Consider the following 10677-nt stretch of genomic DNA (forward strand, 5'->3'; position numbering starts at 1 on the left):
CAGATTTCAGTGTGAACTGACAATAAAGTACTATATCATATCATATCATATCATATCATATATCAACAACAACAGAAAGCATTGCATGGGACTGAAGTTAGAACAAGTCTTCTCAATCGAGTGCCCTTAAACCCCCAAATCCAGACGACATTCCAAAGTATGGTAACATTGTGTGACAAAACTGAATCAAATGCATTTAGACACCACTCATGGACCGGCAGGTGTCCAGCTGTGCGTGCACACTCCCATGGCGGCGCGTGTGTTACTCTAGCGTGTGCTAAATCTGTCAGATGTATGTTGAGGTTAGATAAACTGGGGCAGCGTTCATTCACATTGTCCAAAATGGCCACCATGCCTGCATTGCATGCAGCCAGTTGGTCAGAGGAGCTCACTAACCCGTGCACCGTCCATTGGTGCTCTAAATGTTACATGAAGGTCAAGTGTGTGTGTGTGTGTGTGTGTGTGTGTGTGTGTGTGTGTGTGTGTGTGTGTGTCCAATTGGGCTAAAGGGGGCATGACAACAGCAGTGGCCTATCACAAAAAGGCACTTAACATCATCCACCATTTCACACCTGCAGTCCTGTCAACCTGTGATGTGACGATAAAGTTGACTCAGATTCACACCTGTCCTGTCAACCTGTGATGTGACGATAAAGTTGACTCAGATTCACACCTGTCCTGTCAACCTCTGATGTGACGATAAAGTTGACTCAGATTCACACCTGTCCTGTCAACCTGCGATGTGACGATAAAGTTGACTCAGATTCAAATGTCCACATGGTGGTGTTTGGTAACACCTGGTGTCTCTCCAGACCTTATTAATTCCACCTCGGAGGAAAACCCGGTCTGCGTTCCAAAATGGAATGGAGTGTGATCCATCTATCTATAGCAGGCCACGGATATGAAAAAGCAGACCCCAGTCCGAAGTGATGCTGTCACTGCTGTGTGTGTGTGTGTGTGTGTGTGTGTGTGTGTGTGTGTGTGTGTGTGTGTGTGTGTGTGTGTGTGTGTGTGTGTGTGTGTGTGTGTGTGTGTGTGTGTGTGTGGCCTCGTTCCGAGTCGAGTTGTCCAGGTCGCCACATGTCCCTAGGCGCCCAGCGTTGTACCGAGCGAGCATTCACGTCTGACTATTAGCCTGTCGGACTATTGGGGTGCCGGACGATTGGCTGTCGGACTATTGGCTGTCGGACTATATGTACTCTGTACTTATACTGCCTTTAATGCAGTGTGAAGATCAACAGCGCCACTTTGTCACTGTCCGTACCCATCTAGTGCCCACAATTGCACCACTCATACAATATGGAAATACAGTATGGTTCCAGTTGAAGGGTTCTGGTGTTTACAGCATGGTTCCAGTTGAAGGGTTCTGGTGTTTACAGCATGCATGGTTCCAGTTGAAGGGTTCTGGTGTTTACAGCATGCATGGTTCCAGTTGAAGGGTTCTGGTGTTTACAGCATGGTTCCAGTTGAAGGGTTCTGGTGTTTACAGCATGCATGGTTCCAGTTGAAGGGTTCTGGTGTTTACAGCATGCATGGTTCCAGTTGAAGGGTTCTGGTGTTTACAGCATGGTTCCAGTTGAAGGGTTCTGGTGTTTACAGCATGGTTCCAGTTGAAGGGTTCTGGTGTTTACAGCATGGTTCCAGTTGAAGGGTTCTGGTGTTTACAGCATGCATGGTTCCAGTTGAAGGGTTCTGGTGTTTACAGCATGGTTCCAGTTGAAGGGTTCTGGTGTTTACAGCATGGTTCCAGTTGAAGGGTTCTGGTGTTTACAGCATGCATGGTTCCAGTTGAAGGGTTCTGGTGTTTACAGCATGGTTCCAGTTGAAGGGTTCTGGTGTTTACAGCATGGTTCCAGTTGAAGGGTTCTGGTGTTTACAGCATGGTTCCAGTTGAAGGGTTCTGGTGTTTACAGCATGCATGGTTCCAGTTGAAGGGTTCTGGTGTTTACAGCATGGCTCCAGTTGAAGGGTTCTGGTGTTTACAGCATGCATGGTTCCAGTTGAAGGGTTCTGGTGTTTACAGCATGGCTCCAGTTGAAGGGTTCTGGTGTTTACAGCATGCATGGTTCCAGTTGAAGGGTTCTGGTGTTTACAGCATGCATGGTTCCAGTTGAAGGGTTCTGGTGTTTACAGCATGGTTCCAGTTGAAGGGTTCTGGTGTTTACAGCATGCATGGTTCCAGTTGAAGGGTTCTGGTGTTTACAGCATGCATGGTTCCAGTTGAAGGGTTCTGGTGTTTACAGCATGCATGGTTCCAGTTGAAGGGTTCTGGTGTTTACAGCATGGCTCCAGTTGAAGGGTTCTGGTGTTTACAGCATGCATGGTTCCAGTTGAAGGGTTCTGGTGTTCCAGCGCTGGTTTGTTTTGGTTCCCCCAACCCCCCGTTTAAATGCTGAATGGAGTAGAACTACTACTTTAGTCTCTATGAGTTGGAATAGAAGATTCATATATACCATACAAATATATACCTACAGTATATAAGCATCAAGGGTTTTATTGGGTAGTATAGGCCAGTAATACTGGTTCGGTTTGGTGCTTTCCTGCCTGATGACTACAAACCAGTGACTACAACATGACGTAGGTTACCATCCTGATGACTACAAACCAGTAACTACAACATGATGTATCCATCCTGATGACTACAAACCAGTGACTACAACATGACGTAAGTTACCATCCTGATGACTACAAACCAGTGACTACAACATGACGTAGGTTACCATCCTGATGACTACAAACCAGTGACTACAACATGATGTAAGTTACCATCCTGATGACTACAAACCAGTGACTACAACATGACGTAGGTTACCATCCTGATGACTACAAACCAGTGACTACAACATGACGTAGGTTACCATCCTGATGACTACAAACCAGTGACTACAACATGACGTAGGTTACCATCCTGACTACAAACCAGTGACTACAACATGACGTAAGTTACCATCCTGATGACTACAAACCAGTGACTACAACATGACGTAAGTTACCATCCTAATGACTACAAACCAGTGACTACAACATGACGTAAGTTACCATCCTGATGACTACAAACCAGTGACTACAACTCTCAGAGGAGGGCTGTGGACAGTTCAGAAACCTGCCTACTCACTCTGTGTCTCAGAGGGGGGCTGTGGACAGTTCAGAAACCTGTCCACTCACTCTGTGTCTCAGAGGAGGGCTGTGGACAGTTCAGAAACCTGTCTACTCACTCTGTGTCTCAGAGGAGGGCTGTGGACAGTTCAGAAACCTGTCCACTCACTCTGTGTCTCAGAGGAGGGCTGTGGGCAGTTCCAAAACTACAGTGATATCATCGAGTGTGATTCCAAGCTAATAGAAACGGCAGGATTTCTATTCCTGGAAAGTGGAAGCCATTGTTTTCATGTTAATAAAAATACACAATCTAAATGTCTCAATAGAAGAGCCAGGGACACTATACACGTTATACTGTAATCATACATTGGACAGAATTACATGTTATTCATTAAAATAAAGTTACACAGTGCAGCTTATTATGCATGTTAATGTATCACAGCGCGGAGAGAAGCTTACCTTCATGGAAAACAAAATGACAGCCTACATGCTAGAGAACCAAGCCCCCCCCCCCCCCCCCCCCCACACTCATATAACACACACACAGAGAGAGAGAGAGAGAGAGAGAGAGAGAGAGAGAGAGAGAGAGAGCATTTCCTATTCTGCTTTGTAAGTAACATTCAATGTATACTTTTTTTTTTTTTTTTTTTCATGGTAAATGTATAAGTTTTCTCATGCCAATAAAGCTCCTTTGAATTGAAGTTGAATTGAATTGAGGGAGAAACAGACAGAAAGAGAAAGAGAGAGCCACAGAAAGTTTGACAAAATGAGAGATGCATATTTATGCACAATAAGATCATTTCACAGTAAGAGGTATAGTAGTCTGTGAATAAAAATGGTAGCGAAACAAACAGAATGACCAATTATTCCTCCGCCATTTTCCTTCTTTTCTTTTACCTTCAATTGTAAATGTGTGTCTGGAGTTGGTCTCACAGACCACTGGAGCGAGCAGCCCCACATGACGACTCAATATCTACAGTTACATCAAACGTTTTACACGGTTGGAAATATGAAGAAAATTCTGAGTTTCTTTTCATACCCATTTCCAATTGTGTTTAGATCTCACTAGGCTTTGGTCGTGCTCAGGACTATGTAGTTGATTCACATGAATGTTTCTGAACTTGTCATTTTAGGGGTATGACCGGGAAGTGACAATTTAACGACTGTTCCAAGACCTTTTTAACACATAACAAAGTAGGGAAAAAAAGTAGGGGCAGTTCAGTTACTTTTTGGAAATATGATTATTATGAGGGGTCCCCAATTCAAATATGATAATTTTTTTGAGTCTGCATAAAAAATTATTATGGGGGGTCCCCAATTCAAATATGATTATTTTTTTGGGTCCCCGTAAAATATATTATGGGGGGGTCCCCAATTCAAATGTGATTTTGTTTTGGGGTCCGCATAAAATATGATTATTTTTAGGGGGTCACGGCTTGACAAGGTTGAGAACAACCGCTCTAAATGTCCAGTAGAATTCAGTATTTATCAAACAGTCACCATCACCGTCATTTAATTTACTTAATTTACTTTATTTGGACTGGACGACGCATATTAATGGACATCACTACACCGGACTTAGCAAAAAATGCTAATTTCAATCAGCATAGTTCCCACATTAAAACAAAGCAAACAGTACTTTACATTAGGAAACAAAGCATTTAAATACATACACAAGGAAAGTACCAAGGTGTAAATAATTTAGCACCGTATTTTTTAAAAGGTGATACAGATTTGTTTAACTAAAGTAACCGGTGCTTAATGCATTTAGACCCGAGTTAAAAACATTCACTTTGAAAGAATAATATATTCAAAGATTTGCGCCACATTTTTACGATTTCTCAAAAATAGCAGACCTACAAGCTCATAGCGCGGCACTCGGTGCCGCGCTATGAGCTTGTAGATCTGCTATTTTTCAATAGCTAAAGTATAACAAAATGCTTGAATCACCAAAAGGCGCATTTAAGAAATGCAGGATACGCTGTCAAAATGCACTATCCTACTTCAAGAGTCATGATAAATCAATCATAAAAAAATCACATTATTGCCAATATTTGTGTCTTGTTCAGAGCTGGGTATATAATCCTAATAATCCAACATGACTGATCTGTGCAAAGTCTAATATTAATTCTACTATTATTGGGTCTAAACAGAATTTAAAGCAAATCACATGTAGCATAGGAAAATCCTGCTCAAATACATTTGTACTTAATGTAATTAATGGATTTTTGTTTACAGACAGTGTTTAGGTTTATGGAATTACTTCCACAAATTAAGTTCTTCATAAAAAAAAAAAAAAAAAAATCAGTTTAATTACAACGTACAGATTATTATATTGATTATTGATATTCTACTGTACAGATGATAGGTTATTGGTTTATGCTTATGATCCTAGATGACTAATATTTCTATGGATGTGATGTATTGCATGTGTTGTTCTTGCTTACTGTGCGTCGCTCTGGGTTAACCCATTCAGGACTGAGGCCGATTCTAAAAACTTTGTCTAAATCCTGACCTACGATTTCCTGAAATACTTCAAGTATTTATATTGCAGAATCATTTTTTTGTAATTGTTTTGAATACTGTGAATACTGTACCCGTCCAGAAGGCTTAGAACACCAAAAGCGCGTCTGCTAAATGCCTACATTGTAAATTGTAATCTATACAACTTATACACACTAAACCCAAGCGTTTAGGTTATAAACTGTTTTAAAACACTTTTTAAACGTGTCACAGTGTTTAGATTATAAACAGAAGAACATGTTTAATCGCCTGTAACACTTTTTAAACAGATAAACGTGTTTAGTTTTTTACAATCAAAGTCAGTCATATAGGTGTTTAGAATGTGAGGTGTTTGAGTGAGGTGTTTGAGTGAACTCGTGTTCTACTGTATTTTATGACCATTAATAAACATTTGGCATTTTATTATTACACACTGGTGTTTAGGTTTAAACGTGTCACATGTTCCAGGGATTTACAGTGTAGATACTATTGTATTATAAGGCTTTGTAAAGGAACAATGCTGCAGTACAGCTCTATACAAAATATTGTCTGGTGGAAACCTCATATTTGAAAATAATTATGAGGAAAATCTTCATGTGAGGAAAACCTGCCAGAAATTGCAGACCGAACCAGGTCGAAAAACAGGAGCATTGTAGATCTGCTATTTTGGATATAGCCTGCTTAAACAGGAGCATTGTAGATCTGCTATTTTGGATATAGCCTGCTTAAACAGGAGCATTGTAGATCTGCTATTTTGGATATAGCCTGCTTAAACAGGAGCATTGTAGATCTGCTATTTTGGATAGCCTGCTTAAACAGGAGCATTGTAGATCTAGAATATAAAAAGTTAAAATACGGAGATGAGAGTTTTCTGCCTGAAAGAAACTATATGAATTGTGAATATTAAAGGCATTCGTTAATTTCTATTTAATGTAGTACAACAAAAATACATATGTGATTTTTTTCTATGTGAAAAACAATTAAATACATTTATAATAAATTTGAATACTGAATACATACACACAAAAAATAATCCACATCATGTCTTAGTAGGTTGTATATTTTATATGTATGTATTATTTGTGTGTGTGTGCGTGCGTGCGTGCGTGCGTGCGTGATATTTTATCAAGTATTAAACACTGTAAAGTTTAATTAGAACCGTAACCTTTACAAACATGAATTAATATTACACTTTTGAGTTTTACACTTTTGTCATTAAAATGCACAAGTAGCATTTCTGTGAAATTAAATCAAATAGTATTTCAGCTCTGCACGTGCGTGCGTGCGTGCGTGCGTGCGCGCGTGTGTTTTCTCAGTTTTGACCCTTCGCATATAAAAAACATATATAATTTAATACTTGTCGTCGGGCAGAAACATTGTATCTATAACCAATGTAACGTTGTATGTTCTCTTCATAAATGGATGCTCTACTCTGTCATAATAAGATTGTCACGCAGAAGTACCCAACGTAGCTCAGCATGTAGATCTGAAATCTTCCAAAAAATTTTTTTTGAAATAATCACTCAGACATTGGATCCACTGGAATCCATCGCATGGCTCATTTAGATTTCCTTTCCATTTCCTAAAAAAAGTAGGCTAATGTTTTTGGGGATATCGTCTCTGGGGAAAGTCCAAAAAAACCAACGTAATATAATAGCAGAGTATAATAGCAGATCTACAAGCTCGAAATGGGGTGCGAATCTGTTACTCTCGTGCCGCTGTCGTGTGATCAAAGTATGCATGGCGTTAATTTACAAAATAGGGGAAAAAAAAGACAAAAAAAACACCCCACAACAAGTTGGTTCATGTCAGACATACAAGTTCTCCTGCCTGACAGTGACAATGTCTCCATTCAGCGTCTGTAAAGCATTGGTAATCTGGGTTGATCAGACACAGTGGTGTTGACACGCTAGTCTAGTGCAACAACACCGCACATACAGCCTCCATTACAGACCAACCACAACAACACAACATACAGCCTCCATTATACAGACCACAGCCCTGTCACAACGTTGCTGACTTATTTACTTGCACTTAACCTATTTTGGCAATACACAGGGCTTTGGTCTACAAAAGGAAAATACACATGCGCACACACACACACTCACACACAAGTGCGCAAACACACATTATTGCCATGGTTGTGAGGACCTCAACATTTTACGCAGGGCAGTTTCCAAAAAATGCAATTTCTTTGCCCTGGCGCAAACGGTTTGATATTTTGTGCTCACGCCGCGTCTCAGTGGTGCGGGACGGTGGCAGGGCTTGTAGATCTGTTTTCGTTGTGACACGGCAACACGCATCTGATGTATACAATCCAGCGTAACTCTATAATGCACCCCCACCTTCTAACGACATCCTAAACCCCATAACCTCAATCTTTTCCTAATTGTAAAAAAAAACCCAACCCGTTAAACTAAAGAACCATTCCGCTCTTGAGGTCCCTGGAAAAGTGTGTGTGCGTGTAGTGCGTATAGTCGACATGTATGTCTGGTAAATGGTTGCATTTGCATATCGCTTTCATCCAAAGCGCTTTACAGAGATTGTGTGCATTATTCACCCAGTCAGTCACACACACACATTCACACACACCGATGGCGGAGGAAACCATGCAAGGCGCCACCAACCTGCACATCGGGAGCAATTAGGGGGTTCAGAGTCTTAATTGCTCAAGGACACTAACTCTGGGGGAGACCGCAGGGCTCCTACTGGGAACCTGGCAGTTCCCATCCGGCCACTCCACCCCTGAGCCACTGCCCCCCCCCCCCCCCCCACTGAGTGTATAAGTATGTTTGTGTAGTACTATGTGTATAAATATGTTTGTGTAGTACTGTGTGTATGTTTCAAGGGTCACCAACTTGTGTCCGTGGCTAATTCTAGATGTTCTGCTTGTTTTACACACCATTATAATGTTCTTATTTTGATCATAACAGTCAGTCAGTCAGTCAGTTGGTCAGTCATGCATCAGGTCACCCGGTGCTCTTGGAGGGCCTCGCATGGCGTCCAGTCCACCGTGGCGGTGCGGTGTGTCCCGCGGTGACCACGGAAAAACGCTGACGACGACGAAGAGCAGCACGTCTACAACTATTTCCAAACAAACACCACCCAATGGAAGCCAATGGTTTAACCCTTCCACCGCCCCCTCCCCCACCCCTTCCTCATCTTCCTCCTCATCCTCCAACCCTCTCGCTCGCTCGCTCAGCCCCGCCCGCCCCTGAAGATCGCGTGCGGCATCCAGGCAACCACACAGCCCAGGAGATGACCTTCGCCAAACTGGAGAGAGAGAGAGAGAGAGAGAGAGAGAGAGAGAGAGAGAGAGAGGGGGGGAATGAGAGGCGGGGCGTGGGAGGAGGGGGGGATTCCACTCGTGCCGCAGAGTAAAGCGCAACCGACGCTACTGAGCATGCCCAGTAGCGCCCCGGCGTTTTCGTGACACCGCTAATGGCTCTGCCACGGATCACCGCCACGCCAAGTCACTTCCCATTAGAATGATCCCCCCCCCCCCACCCCGCCCACAAACACGTCCGTCCTGAATGGACCAGAGTAAAGAAGACCTAACTCCAGACCCCCCAGCCAAGACCCCACCCCCATCAACCATCCTCCCTCACTATACATAATACACCTCCACTCTCGCTTCTTGCCACCTTCCCCGGCTGTGGGTTATAGTCCTCGATGCTCCCCTTTGCTTTCTGAGGGAGGTTGACCTCTGAACCCGTCTCACCTCACCACCCCCCCCCCCCCCCCCCGCCCCTCCACTCTGAACCCGTCTCACCTCACCACCCCTCCTCCTCCCTCCCCCCAAACAACACACCCACAGTCTCATCCAGCCTCCCTCATGCAGCCTCCCTTTTACGTCAAGAGAAAAGAGGAGACATGGGGATGGGTTGTTGAAGACAGAGAGAGGTTAAGGAGACAGACAGATAGCTGGCAGGGCTATAGTGGAAGTCGTTGAAGAAGAAAGTAACATTTCCTTTGATACTTTCCAATTGATACTTTCATCTTCAAGTGTAGAAATACACTCTCTGTTGTACGAGTGAAAATAATATACTCCAATAAGTATCAGATCTACCAGTATATCACAAAGGCTATACGCAGTTAGACCACGTTAATCCATGTGGATTAAAGAATTATAATAAAATGTAAAAACTCCTTTTGGCATCTTTGGCCACTTAAGGTGACTTGACTGATTGACACCAAGAAGGGCCTGTCAGCTCCTTTAACCACTTCTAAATGTAGGCAAATGCTTTGTTTTCCAAGAGTCAGTATGTATAGCATTATAAAGAAACCTACCACATCCACACAGAATAGGAGGAAGGCTTTTTCACTACTTCACATTCCAAGGGTGTTTGTCTTACATGTAACGCCAGCATCGTTATTCCAAAGCTGCCTCAGCCCTCGGGTAATTTTTTGGGGTGAGTATGATCATGTCGAGCTGGTCATTTTAAAAGTAAAGCTCTCAAGTCAAAAAGGTTTGGGCACCCCGCCCACGTGCTACACAAGCTGGTGAGAAACCAGTACAGAGACAACGTAATACGTTTGCAAAGTATTGAGGGTTTAACTGGTTAAATCAATCCAACATATTGATCGAAAAGATCATGTGTAAACAGGAGGTTCATCTCTCTCAGCTAAGAGGTCCCTGCTTCATCTCTCTCTCAGCTAAGGGGTCCCTGCTTCATCTCTCTCTCAGCTAAGGGGTCCCTGCTTCATCTCTCTCTCAGCTAAGGGGTCCCTGCTTCATCTCTCTCTCAGCTAAGGGGTCCCTGCTTCATCTCTCTCTCAGCTAAGGGGTCCCTGCTTCATCTCTCTCTCAGCTAAGGGGTCCCTGCTTCATCTCTCTCTCTCAGCTAAGGGGTCCCTGCTTCATCTCTCTCTCAGCTAAGGGGTCCCTGCTTCATCTCTCTCTCAGCTAAGGGGTCCCTGCTTCATCTCTCTCTCAGCTAAGGGGTCCCTGCTTCATCTCTCTCTCAGCTAAGGGGTCCCTGCTTCATCTCTCTCTCAGCTAAGGGGTCCCTGCTTCATCTCTCTCTCAGCTAAGGGGTCCCTGCTTCATCTCTCCCTCAGCTAGGGGGTCCCTGCTTC

The sequence above is a fragment of the Protomyctophum bolini genome (genome assembly GCF_963924005.1).
Source record: "Protomyctophum bolini genome assembly, chromosome: 14".
NCBI classification, from domain to species: domain Eukaryota; kingdom Metazoa; phylum Chordata; class Actinopteri; order Myctophiformes; family Myctophidae; genus Protomyctophum; species Protomyctophum bolini.